This window comes from Anomaloglossus baeobatrachus, chromosome 4, assembly GCF_048569485.1.
Source record: "Anomaloglossus baeobatrachus isolate aAnoBae1 chromosome 4, aAnoBae1.hap1, whole genome shotgun sequence".
In the NCBI taxonomy this organism is placed as follows: domain Eukaryota; kingdom Metazoa; phylum Chordata; class Amphibia; order Anura; family Aromobatidae; genus Anomaloglossus; species Anomaloglossus baeobatrachus.
In genome coordinates, this window is record NC_134356.1 from 463,640,025 (window position 1) to 463,653,393 (window position 13,369).

Here is a 13,369-nt window from a genome sequence, read left to right on the forward strand (position 1 = left end):
AATAAAATGGGGGACGTAGATGTGCGGACTGGGCCGTATTGAGTTCATGACGCTACCCACGGTGTGTGGTGAGGTGGGGCACCACCGCTGCTGTTACGGGGCACCCAGGGAGATGTTGTGCAGCAAGATGTTAATCCCTCCGTGGGCAGGGATGGTGGCCCCGGGACCCGTTGGCTCTTGTGCAGGGGAAATGACAACCGCAGAGGATGCTGGTGTACTCACAGTTAGGAAAACACACAAGTCTTTGGTAAGCCAAGAGTGTGGTGGCCGGTGCCGCGGCCAGTTGCGCTCGGGATCTCCCACCCGGCTGGGGGTCTCTATCCTTGTCCTGCACCTTTTTAGTAGAAAAGACTTCCTTATATAAAACGTAGGAGTCCGCTTCCGGCTGGATGTGGCCTAAGGAGCCGTAGACGCTGGCCCGTAGGATCTATGGACCTTGGCAGTGACCTCTTATCACTAATCGGTGGGCTGTTGTCTTCTATGAGGGACTTTTGGTTGGGACAGGACCTCTAGTCCTGGCCTCAATCGGTTAATTAACCAGTTCCAGTAGGTTTTGGTTCCTGGCTTCAGGGTCCGAGTACCCTCCTTTGTGCTACGGTTTCTGGGTCGGTTCCTCGTGTCGGCACCGGCGGGCTACAACTCTGGCCCGGTCCACCTCGGTTCCACTGAGTCTTCCCGTCTCCTGTCGACGGAGACCACCATCTGCCTCCTAGCCAGTGGCACCAGGGCTACTACCCTGGTACCTGTCAGTTTACTTCAGGCCTGACACACAGGCCTGATCTCCACTACTGAGCTCTCAGACTGAACTAACTACTTTCCCACCCCTGGGCTGTCTAAACCCCTGGGAGGGCGTGCACCAACTGCCTGGCCACGCCCACTGGTGTGTCTAACTGTCCCTAAGGGGGGGTGACTACAGTTTAATGGTTGGCTGTGTGTTTCCTAATGAGGGAAAGGTGTAATGCAGGGGCCTAACTGTGACTACTTGGTTTTGCCAGGGCATCACATATGCCCTGAGCACTGTGAGGATTCTCCGTTGTCAGAGTCAGGAACAGTGGTCAAGTAGCTGCGAGTATGCGATATGCATAAAACTGGCTGCACTGCTGGGCACTTCTGGCTACCCTTCTCCGGACATCCAGGGCTAACCACCCCCTCTCTTTGCAGTGCCAGGTGAATGTTTCAAGCTCTCCGGGCTCCAGGTCCTGGTCGGGATGGCCGACGGGCAGGTGTGGGTACACATCTCTTCGGGAGACGAATATTTCGGCCTCCATACCCGGCTCAAAGATGAAACCCCACCCCCTTCGGGGTGTCAAAGTGCCGGACTTGGCATTCATAGGTCGGGCCCCTCACCCGGTAGGTAGCATTCCAGAGATTGTCTTTTTCTGTATAGGTCCGGGACATGATCTCCGCCTTCCTCTTCTCCCGGGCCGCAATCTCTCTTCTCAGCTGGTACCACTGCCGCTCCCAGTATGGAGCGTCTGCTGCCCGCTCCGGGGTAACCTGCGCGGGGGTTGGGCCCAGCCGGAGTCCCTCTGTTCCGGCTACGACCGGCACCTGTGGCAACGAGGGACCTCGCTGTGTCGTGGCCTGCTCGGCTGCTTGGCAGCTGCAACCCCGCAGCACCTCAGCCGAGGTCTGGAACCTGTGAGCAGCCAGCTTTGCCTTCTGCGCTGGCTTCCGGTCGGGAACCACCTCCGCTTTGGCCGGGTGGACAGTCGGGGCTGTTGTCATCTGGGGCGCGACCTCTTCCGGGATCGATGGCGAGTCCATGGCGGGACAGGGCACCTTCCGGGTTCTTATCTGGCATGGCGTGGTGTGGGTACGGGCACGGAGCGTTGATTGGCTCGCTGCTGGTGTCTTTATCGGGCTGGTCCTCGCAGGCCGACGGCACGGGCACCGCTGCTGGTGTTGGTGGCAGCGGACCGAGCGGGGAGGAAGTCACGGGTGCGGGCGGCGAGGGAGGCAGCGTGGCAGGCAGGGGCAGACCGGGCTCGTCAGCCTGAATGGCCGGTCCCTGAGGGACGCAAGGTCGTGGGTCGCTTACCTGCTCCTTTGATGCTGTATCCACTTCACAAATCCTCACAGCCATGGCTATCTCCGCCATCTCGGCTGCCCACTGCCTTAGCAGACAGGTCGCCTGGGCCTGGATGCGGCGGCACATCTGCTCCGTTCGAGCTTCCACAAAGGCCGCTGTTCCGGGCGCGGGCTCCTCCACCGTGGGCTTGCCAGATGGTGAGGCCATACTGCTCGGCTGGTATCCAGGAACAGGGAATATGGCAGGGTCCTGGAGTCCCCACCCTTTATCTGCTTGGTCACATGCTGCAGAATCTTCACCTCTCCCCCCTTGGTCTTTTGCTGGCACTCCTCTTTCAGGCCTGTAAGTTTTGTTTTGTGACTTCCGGCCTCGCTTTCCGGCCGCATTCCCAAGCCAGGACGTCACAGGTACAGCAACAACACACCCCACACCCCGGTTAGGAACATCAGAGTCACACACAAATCCTTGTTGCCTCCCTCCAGGGGCTGATGTCCACACCAGGTGGGGTGGAGCCAGCTGGTTGGCCCCACCCACCGAGGAGTTTACAGTCCTGGAGGTGGGAAAAGGAAAAGGGAGTTGAGTGAGGGACAGGAATAGTGAAGGAGTGAAGTGGTAGAGGAGCAGTCTGACCGTGTCCGGGTACGTGGCCCGGGCACCTACAGCAAGGTTGGCAGACGGTGGTGACCGTCTGCAGGCGAGGCCGATTGACGCACAACCGTAAGGACCGGGGTCGGGTGGTGGCCCGCCGGTACTGGACCGGGGAGCGAAGAGAAGCCAGCACCATTCGGCAGGGCCTACGGACCCCGACCAGGCTTGGAGTCGCCGTTAAACCAGTCGAATCCGTCAGCAACGGGAACCTCCGGGGTTTCCCAGCAGCAAAGACCCGACTAAAGGCAACCGCTCAACCGTGAAGGGAAATACGGCTACCGCCACAGCTAGAGTTCCCAGGGCCAGTGCCTGCGGGCAAAAGGGGCTCCTCTGGCAAATACACCGCTGGGGAGCGGGTCACCAGTGGGAAGCCATCGGGGCCGAAAACACATCAAAGGTGCAGGGAGAGACAGTCACCACCAACCTACCGGGAGTGACCACCGCAGCCGTCTGTGGGACCCGTCCATCCAGCCGTTTGTTTTACCAGAGACTCCATGTACGTTACTGGCTGAGTGAGTACCACCATGCCGTCTGGCACTGCGCTGCCCCCGTGACCCTGCACCTCCCCAACTCCTGCCATCCACCCTCCAGTCGCTATCACCGGGCCCCGGGACCACCAAACCCCCCCTACCCACGGAGGGGAGAGAAACATCTCAGCTGCTCCCTGTCATCGCTCCCGGGATCCCCGTCCAGAGCAGCGGTGGTGTCCCAACCTCACCACACACCGTGGGTGGCGTCACGGACTACATCCCCAAACCAAACCATCCCTTTCACTCACGAGCGAGGAGCGCCGCTCGAATCCCCGGATCCGGCCCACCGCTCGAGCCACCGAGCAGCAGCAGCGCCAGACCCGAGCATGGTGAGCGCAGCGTCCTTCCCACCCGCGACAACTTGGCGTCACGAACAGGATCTTACCGTTCTACTGCCTGGTAGAAGTGCGCCTTGTGTCCCGCCGGAGGTGTCCGGCCAAAAATTTTCAGAAGCCGCCATCTTGGGCGCGAAAAGTTCCCCGCTCGAGCGTCTTCCCAAGCAGTGGAGGCGCAAAAGCCGAAGCTCCGCCCCTGAAGAGGAGGTGCCGGAAGAAAACCAAGGGGGCACGGATAGCATCCGGCCGCATGTAGACCGCGGCTATAAAAGCAGGGACGCCAGGACTCTGCGGCCATCTTTTGGTTCCTTGAAGAGGCCGCCGCAGCGATGCACCGCCCGACCAGCAACGCCGTAGCCCCCACGCCCGGCACAGTGGCGTGGGTGAAGGTCCGGACCGTCCAGCTGAGTGGCCGTCTGCAGGTCCGCGTGCAGCTCCTCTTGGAGGAGTGGGAGGCCAACATGGCGGATGTGGTGGTGGCCATACGGAGACGCGAGGTGGAGGAAGTTTTGGAAGAGCGGGTAAGCGACCCACGCCCCTGTATCCCTATTGGGTTGGTCGTCGCAGCTGAGGGGCCCGGTCTGCGCCCGCTCGTCCTGCTGCCTCCCCCGCCGCCGTTGTTGGCTGCTGCTGCCCCGCCACTAGGCCCGCCAGCACCGCAACCGGTAGTGGTACCCTGCCGATCCGCCCAAGCGGACCGACCTGCAGCCGAGGCCCATGACCGTCCTGAACCGCTCCCATGGAAGATACCGAAGGCCGAGCCCGTCGGCGGAAGTATAGCGGAGGCACATGTGACCGTGCCTGGTCCCGTACCGACTCCGGCCGCCCGTCTCGTGCAGGAGGAGGTGGAGGTCAAGCAGGAGAGGACCCCTGTACCCGTCCCCCACGCCTCGGCTGAGGCTGCGCCGGGTCGTTGCTGTGAAGCAGCACCCCAGGCCATGACACTGCGGGACCTTCCACCCAGAATGCCAGTAATGGGCAGCGTACAGGAGGTCTCGCGGGGCCGAACCCGTGCGCAGGGGCTTGCAGCAGCCCCTTACTGGGACAGGGAGCCGACCCCGCTGGGTCAGGAGATTGCGGAGAGGGAGAAGAGGAAGGCGGAGCTGGTAGCCCGCACTCTTAGAGAAAAGGAGAGCCTCTGCAGAGCCACCTTCCGAGTACGGGGCCCGAGATATGAGGGACAAGTGAGGAGATTCGATGTCCATAGAGGATACGGCTTCATCTTTGAACCGGGCCTGGAGGCCGAAGTTTTTGTGGCCCGAAGGGACGTGAATGACCACCTGCCGGAGGACCAACCGGCCCCAATCTACTCCCCGGTGACCTCGTCACCTATACCCGGCACTGCAGGGAGAGGGGCTGGTTAGCCCTGGATGCTAGGCTGAGAGAAGGCCAGGGGCCCCAAGCACTGGCCCGGCCCCCTCCCCCAGTCGGTGGGGTGGACCTGAAGTGATGGCAGTGGTCCTCCGCCGCAAGTTGTCCCCGTTGGGACCACCAGTACTGTTAAGTAACCGAATGATAAGATTAAATCAGCTGAACTGTAACCTGATTTTCACCGTGATTTAACCGGCCGTTGCCGGCAACCAGTCCCCGTAGGGACTTTCTGCACCATTTGCGTAAGAAACTGCTTACGGACAAGCCCGAGAACTTGCAGGGCAACCAAAAACTAGTGGCATGTAAATAAAAATGTTGGATTATACCGTTACCGCCTCCGGAGAGGCTGATATGGAGGATGGGCCTGGAGGAAATGGATGGCCCAGGCCCGCCACTACCATAACCGGTGGCGATCCTCCAGGGGTCAGGGGTTCCCCATGGACGTGGGTCCCCTGAAAGAGACCGTACCCGCTCGGGCAATTTGGTTCTGGACTGGGGCAAGGGGTGCTGCCCACTTCTTAGGGGCAGCATCAGGGCCAGGTTGTTTGGGCGGGGGGAGAGCGGAAGCCGTTTGTTTAATAAAATTGACTACCGTTTAGTAACGTTAAAAGTACCGTGCCTCCCGTTATGGGAAGTTTATACAGTAATGCTTGTGTTTAATGTTTTTATATGTTTTTCTACTTCTTTACAGTTAACAAAAATAAAACCGGTGATGGACGGGCAGCCCGCGGACGGTCTGCGTTTAACCAAGGGGGAATGTGGTGCACTGGACAAGCCAGTACCATTCGGCAGGGCCTACGGACCCCGACCAGGCTTGGAGTCGCCGTTAAACTGGTCAAATCCGTCAGCGACGGGAACCTCCAGGGTTTCCCAGCAGCAAAGACCCGACTGAAGGCAACCGCTCAACCATGAAGGGAAATACAGCTACCTCCACAGCTAGAGTTCCCAGGGCCAGCGCCTGCGGGCAAAAGGGGCTCCTCTGGCAAATACACCGCTGGGGAGCGGGTCACCAGTGGGAAGCCATCGGGGCCGAAAACACATCAAAGGTGCAGGGAGAGACAGTCACCGCCAACCTACCGGGAGTGACCACCGCAGCCGTCTGTGGGACCCGTCCATCCAGCCATTTGTATTACCAGAGACTCCGTGTACGTTACTGGCTGAGTGAGTACCACCGTGCCGTCTGGTACTGCGCTGCCCCCATGACCCTACATCTCCCCAACTCCTGCCGTCCACCCTCCAGTCGCTATCACCAGGCCCCGGGACCACCAAACCCCCCCCCCTACCTACGGAGGGGAGAGAAACGTCTCAGCTGCTCCCTGTCATCGCTCCCGGGATCCCCGTCCAAAGCAACGGTGGTGTCCCATTATCACCACAAACCGTGGGTGGCGTCACGTACTACATCCCCAAACCAAACCATCCCTTTCACTCACGGGCAAGCAGCGCCGCTCGAGTCACCGAGCAGCAGCAGCGCCGGACCCGAGCGTGGTGAGCGCATTGCCCTCCCCGCCCGCAACATATATATTCTGTAAAACAAAATTGAGATAATTCTGAACCTGAAATAAATTTTACATGAAGAATTAAACACATGGTATAGCCATTTCTTCTATGATGTCACACTTTTTATAATGTTCTTGTGTGAGTACACGCGAGTTCAAGTGACTGTACTTTGAAATTGTTCACTCACTTTTACCTGCTATTCACTGCTTGCTATGACACCTACTTATCCCAATAAACACTAATGAGCTGACTGTGTATCTTCTTGTGTATTTCACATTATTATCCATTTATCTAGAGGCAATGTAGATTTTCTAAAGATCTAATTAATAAACAACTAGTAAATGCTGGCGGTGTAATTTACATTGTTAATGCCTACATGTGTATAATAAATATGTATTTCTATGTCTTCAAACAAAATCTTTGTAGTTTATAACCTGTGGTAATTTAGGTTGTCAACCATGTAAGCACATCTCAGATAAAATAAATAAATTAAAGGAAATAAAAGTCATTAATGGAACCTCAATTTACCTTTAAGCTTCTGAATCTTCCTCAAGATGCAATTGTGAATCTTAGTTTATCAAAGGTAAACATGCCATAGAAAGCAGGTGAGCTTTACAATTCTCTGTCTTACTCATTTTTTTGCAATCCAATAAAATAAAAGTCAAATATTGCCTATAGCACATCACAGTATTGTAGCTCTGAGCAATCCTTAAAGAGGATCTAACATGTGCTGGAAAACAAGTGAGATAATAAAACACCAAAATAGAAAGTCTTTCACAAAATATATCATTAGGAAAATTCCTCTCTAATTTAGTCTTTTAAGAACAGGATGCAGAAGAATCCCTCTGTCTCCCTATTTTGTCAGCTTTGTGAGACTTCCTGATTCTGAGCTGGGAGATACAACTGTAAGGGGAGACTGAGTGTACAGTCATGGACAAAAGTTTTGAGAATGCTACAAATATTAATTTTTACAAAGTCTACTGCTTAAGTTTTTCTAATGGCAATTTGCATATACTCCAGAATGTCATAAAGAGTGATCAGCTTAACAGCAATTACTTGCAAAGTCAATATTGGCTAAGAAAATGAACTTCAACCCCCAAAACACATTTCAACATCATTGCATTCCTGCCTTAAAAGGAGCAGCTAACATTGTTTTAGTGATTGTTCCATTAACAAAGGTGTGGGTGTTGATGAGGACAGGGCTGGCCGATCAATCAGTCATGATTAAGTAAGAATGACACCACTGGACACTTTAAAAGGAGGCTGGTGCTTGGTATCATTGTTTCTCTTCAGTTAACCATGGTTATCTCTAAAGAAACACATGCAGCCATCATTGCTCTGCACAAAATCGCAGCCACAAAGATTGCACCTCAGTCAACAATCTATCGCATCATCAAGAACTTCAAGGAGAGATCTTCCATTGTTGCCAAAAAAGCTCCAGGGCGCCCAAGAAGGACCAGCAAACGCCAGGACCGTATCTTAAAACTGTTTCAGCTGCGGGATCGGACTACCAGCAGTGCCGAGCTAGCTCAGCAATGGCAGCAGGCTGGTGTGAGTGCTTTTGCACGCACTGTGAGGCGGAGACTGCTTGAGCAAAGCCTGGTTTCAAGGACGGCAGCAAAGAAGCCACTTCTCTCTAGAAAAAACATCAGGGACCGACTGATATTCTGCAAAAGGTACAGGGAGTGGACTGCTTAGGACTGGAATAAAGTCATTTTCTCAGATGAATCCCCTTTTCGATTGTTTGGGACATCTGGAAAACAGCTTATTAGGAGAAGAAGAGGTGAGCGCTACCACCAGTCTTGTCTCATGCCAACAGTTAAGCATCCTGAAACGATTCATGTGTGGGGTTGCTTCTCAGTCAAGGGAATCGGCTCACTCATAGTCTTGCCTAAAAACACAGCCATGAATAAAGAATGGTACCAGAATGTCCTCCAAGAGCAACTTCTCCCAACTGTCCAAGAGCAGTTGGCACCCAACAATGCCTTTTCCAGCATGATGGAGCACCTTGCCATAAAGCAAAGGTGATCACTAAATGCCTCATGGAACAAAACATAAAGATTTTTGGTCCATGGCCTGGAAACTCCCCAGATCTTAATCCCATTGAGAACTTGTGGGCAATCATCAAGAGACGGGTGGACAAACAAAAAACAACAAATTCTGGCAAAATGCAAGTATTGCTTATGCAAGAATGGACAGCTATCAGTCAGGATTTGGTCCAAAAGTTGACTGAGAGCATGCCAGGGAGAATTGCAGAGGTCCTGAAGAAGAAGGGTCAACACTGCAAATATTGACTTTCTGCATTAACTTATTCTAACTGTCAATATAACCTTTTGGTACTCATAATATGATTGCAATTATATTTCTGTATGTGATGTAAACATCAGACAAACACAATTAAAAACCAGAGGGCAACAGATCATGTGAAAATATAATTTCGGTGTCATTCTCAAAACTTTTGGCCATGACTGTACATACCTCCAGAATGGAGATTGCTTCTGTGAACTCTTTGGAAACCATTGAATTGCCCTTTTTTTCTTATCTCTTTCCTTGTGGTTAATATAGAACTGTTTTAAAGAAATATAAATTGCATATAAGTAATTGTTTTTCAGGTTAAATATCAGCAGATTGTAGCCACCGGCCTGGGCTCCACATGTATAAGTGTTTTTTATGTGGTGTGTGTTATAGATTTTTATGTGTCATATTTTTCTTGTGAGTGGAAAATAAAATAAAACACTATTTTTACAAAAAAAATATATAATGTTTTGCTTCAGCGCAGTTTTTTATATATAGGAATTTATTTCTATATTTTTATGTGTTGAATTTACCCTTAACCCAGGCAATAAAGGGTTTTTTTGCCTTAAAAATCTAGCTGCAGAACCATTAAAACATTGGGTTTTAGCGCTGACCTTATTTCAATTGAAAAATAAAGACAACCCTGCTCGTAAGAGCTTACAATCTACAATGAGGCTGAGTGGGAAAGACAAGGTACAGGTGCTTATTTACAATGACAATCCAACCACCTCAAAGAAATGGGGGATAAAGGCTGCATGAGTTAGCCATCAGCCAATCTTTGAGATGCTTTTGGGTGCGGTGCAGTTTGATGGATTGTTATGTTCTGAGAAGTAGTGGAGGGACTCTTTGTGAATTGAATTTGATTAGGGAGTATGATAGACCACCCTAAAAAGATGTGTTTTTAGGGAGCGTCTGAAGCTGAGTAAGTTGTGGTTCATCCTAGTTTCTTGAGGCAGAGCATTCCAGAGGATTGATGCAGCTCTGGAAAAGCCTTGAAGGCGGGAGTGGGAGGTTTGAATTACTGTGGATGTTAGTCAAATGTCGATTGTGGAGCATAGAGAACGGCTAAGGTGATAGACAGAGATGAGGGTGGAGATGTAGGGGGGGAGTGCCGCACTGTGAAGAGCTTTGTGGGTTAAAAGAAGCCATTTGAATTCTATCCTATGATATATGGGCAGCTAGTGCAATGACTGGCACAGTGCAGAAGAGTCCGAGTAATGATTACCCAGATAGGTGACCCTGGCTGCTGCATTAAGTATGGACTGTAGAGGAGAGAGTCTAGTTAGGGGGAGACCAATTAATAGACAATTGCAGTAGTCAAGGCGGGAGTAAATCAGGGCCACGGTGAGGGTTTTTGTAGTTTCCATGATAAGAAAGGGGTGGATTCTAGAGATATTCTTGAGGCGCAAGCGAGATTTGCAGGTAAGAGATTGTATATAGGAGGTGAAGGAAAGATCGGTGGCAAGAAAGCCTGCTGCCTAGGAGATATCGTGGTACAGAACACAGAAGGGAGATGTCAGGTTTAGGAAGGTTAGAAGACGGAGGGAATAGAAGAAGTATTTCATGCTTGTAAAGTCCCATGTAGTCCAGCAGTTCACATGATATTTATATTGTAGACTGTAAGCTTAAGAGCAGGGTCCTCACTCTTCTTGTAACGGTTGAACTATGTGCTACTTTTGCTTCATTTTTGTCTGTGAATGCACTCACTTAATTGTAAAGTGCTGCAGAATATGTTGGTGCTATATAAATAAACTTTATTATTATTATTTTAAAAAAAATAATGTTATTGAAATGATTTATAAGAAAGCTATTGTAATATTACCTATTGTTTAAATCAGATTTTAATTTAAAAAAATTGTTATCTTTTCATTCTCAAACTGGCCATTGCAGCTCTTTTACACTCATACTTGCTGTCTTTTCAGGAACAATTTACAGAAAATTCCTTAGCTGCAAAGACAAGATTACAGTCACAGATAACACATCTATACAAAACTGATAACAGTGGAGCCACCAATCACAATGGGTGACATCACACCTGACCCTGCTCCTCCTCCTCAAAGACCTTTGTACATGTTTAGTAGATATGCCAACACGCAATATAGGATGAGAGTTTTTCTTTATGGCTAATGTACAGTTACGTCCAGAAATATTTTGACAGTGACCACATTTTTGTGATTTGGACTCTAAATGCCGTTATTTGTTACCTAAAATTAAATAACTGAGATGCAACTGAAATGTACACTTTAAGATTTAATTAAAGGGATTGGACAAATTTAATTGGTAATTGGACAAACTTATTTTACCATAAAGAAAATTTGTATTTGTATTGCTGTAAAAAATTACAATAATGTAAATAATTATTTATTGATAATAATTATAATTCTTTACAAACAATGACTGCCTGGAAGTGATGGATGCCACCAAAAGCTAGGTTTCCTCTTTTATAATGTTTGCTCGGTCTTTACTGCAACTAACTTCAATTCTAGCTTGTTTGTAGGTTTTTCTGCCTTAAACTTTGTTTTAAGCATGTGCAATCGGTCTGAGATCTAGTGATTGACTCGGCCATTGCAGAATATTTCACTTCTTTGCCTTGAACTGCTGGGTTGATTTTGCTGTATGTTTTGGGCAATTTTCTCTCCGTATTGTAAAGCACTATCCAGTCAAACTTTCTGTATTTAGTTGAATCTGATTAGAAAGTCCTGTACACTTCAGAAATCATCCAGCTTCTTCTGATTTCAGGCACATCATTAATAAACATTAGTGACTTAGTGCCATTGGAAGCCATGCATACCCTTGTCCTTACACAGCCTCCACTATGATTTAAAATGAATATGGTATACTTTGGATCATGAACCATTCCAAGCTTTTTCCATATTTTCTTCGTCACATCATTCTGGTAAAGGTTGATCTTAGCTTCATCTGTCCAAAGAATATTGTCTCACAACAGGGCTGCATTCTTTAGATTTTTTTTTTGCAACACCAAAGATGACCTTTCTATTTTTCAAGGTTGACTAATGGTTTGCACCTTGTGGTGAATGTTCTGTATCTACTCTCATAAAGTCTTCTCGTCATGGTAGACTTAAATACTTTGACACTGCTTTCTGGAGAGTGTTCTTCATTTGGTTTTCCCAGCCTAATGATGGTCTGTTTTTCTGTTAAGAGCTCTTTTGACCTCATGTTGTGGGTTCACAGCAACAGCTGCCATATGCAAATGCCACACCTGGAATCAGCTCCAGACCTTTAACTGGATTATTTAATGATGGATTAATGAGGCAATAGCCTGTGCAGTCCATCAGCGAGCTTTTAACATAATTGTCTAATTACCTTTGGTCCTTTTAAAAAGACCCAGCTACATTCTAAGGAGCTGTAATTCCTAAATCCTTACTCAAGTTAGGATATGAAAATCCTCAAATTAAAGCTGAAAGTCTGAACTTTAAGCCCATATTGATTATATAACTTTCTTGAATATGTTACCAAAACTTGTGTCAATGTCCAAATATCTCTGGACCTATTTGCACATCATTAGGAATTCTTACAACCAGAGTTCCAAAAAAATACCAGTGTTAAAATTACAAGATTTCCCTTTCTTATTTTTGTTAACCCAGATTGTGATATGGGATAAAAAAATCATTGCCACTAATTTTTAAAACATACATTTAAACCAAAAACTTGATTTAAGCAATAAGTCATTTTGCGATGATAGCTTCCCTGTAGCTATCAATTTTACTTAACTTCCCAACATCTCACCTACTTAAGGTCCAGTCACACTAAGCAACTTACCAGCGATCCCAACAACGATAGGGATCGCTGGTAAGTTGCTATGAGGTTGCTGGTGAGCTGTCACACTGCGACGCTCCAGCGATCCCACCAGCAACCTGACCTGGCAGGGATCGCTGGAGCGTGGCTACACGAGTTGCTGGTGAGCTCACCAGCAACCAGTGACCAGCCCCCAGTCTCCTAGTTACAGCACACATCAGGTTAATTAACCCGATGTGTGCTGCAGCTAAATGTGCACAGAGCAGGGAGCAGCGCACACTGCTTAGTGCTGGCTCCTTGCTCTCCTAGTTACAGCACACATCGGGTTAATTACCTGATGTGTGCTGCAGCTACATGTGCACAGAGCAGGAGCCGGCAGCACAGGCAGTGAGAGCGGAGGAGGCTGGTATCAAAGGTAAATATCGGGTAACCAAGGACAGGGCTTCTTGGTTACCCGATGTTTACATTAGTTACCAGCCTCCGCAGAAGCTGGCTCCCTGCTCACTGCACATTAGTTGTTGCTGTCTCGCTGTCACACACAGCGATCTGTGCTTCACAGCAGGACAGCAACAACTAAAAAATGGCCCAGGACATTCAGCAACAACCAACGACCTCACAGCAGGGGCCAGGTTGTTGCTGGATGTCACACACAGCAACATCGCTAGCAACGTCACAAAAGTTGTTCGTTACCAGCGATGTTGCTAGCGATGTTGCTTAGTGTGACGGGGCCTTTAGATACAAGTTAGTAGGTAACCAGAAAACCTTGTAATAAAGAGTAAAGTGACAGGTAAGTAGCATAGACATACTTTCTGATATGTATTAATTTGCAGCTAAGTCATAAAGACAATTAGGATGCTAGATAAGTATAAATCTGATATGCACCAAACCGAATTTTAAAAGTACCG

At 49.4% G+C, this 13,369-nt stretch overlaps 1 long non-coding RNA gene across 1 annotated transcript in view; it reads left to right on the forward strand.

Moving 5' to 3' along the window:
* The window catches only part of LOC142301691 (uncharacterized), a 99,334-nt gene extending 86,617 nt beyond the window's left edge, over window positions 1-12,717 (forward strand). Inside the window, exon 4 of the long non-coding RNA XR_012752866.1 lies at window positions 10,631-12,717. This is a non-coding gene — a long non-coding RNA (uncharacterized LOC142301691). The remainder of the gene's footprint in view (window positions 1-10,630) is intronic.
* Window positions 12,718-13,369: the final 652 nt, after the last annotated feature.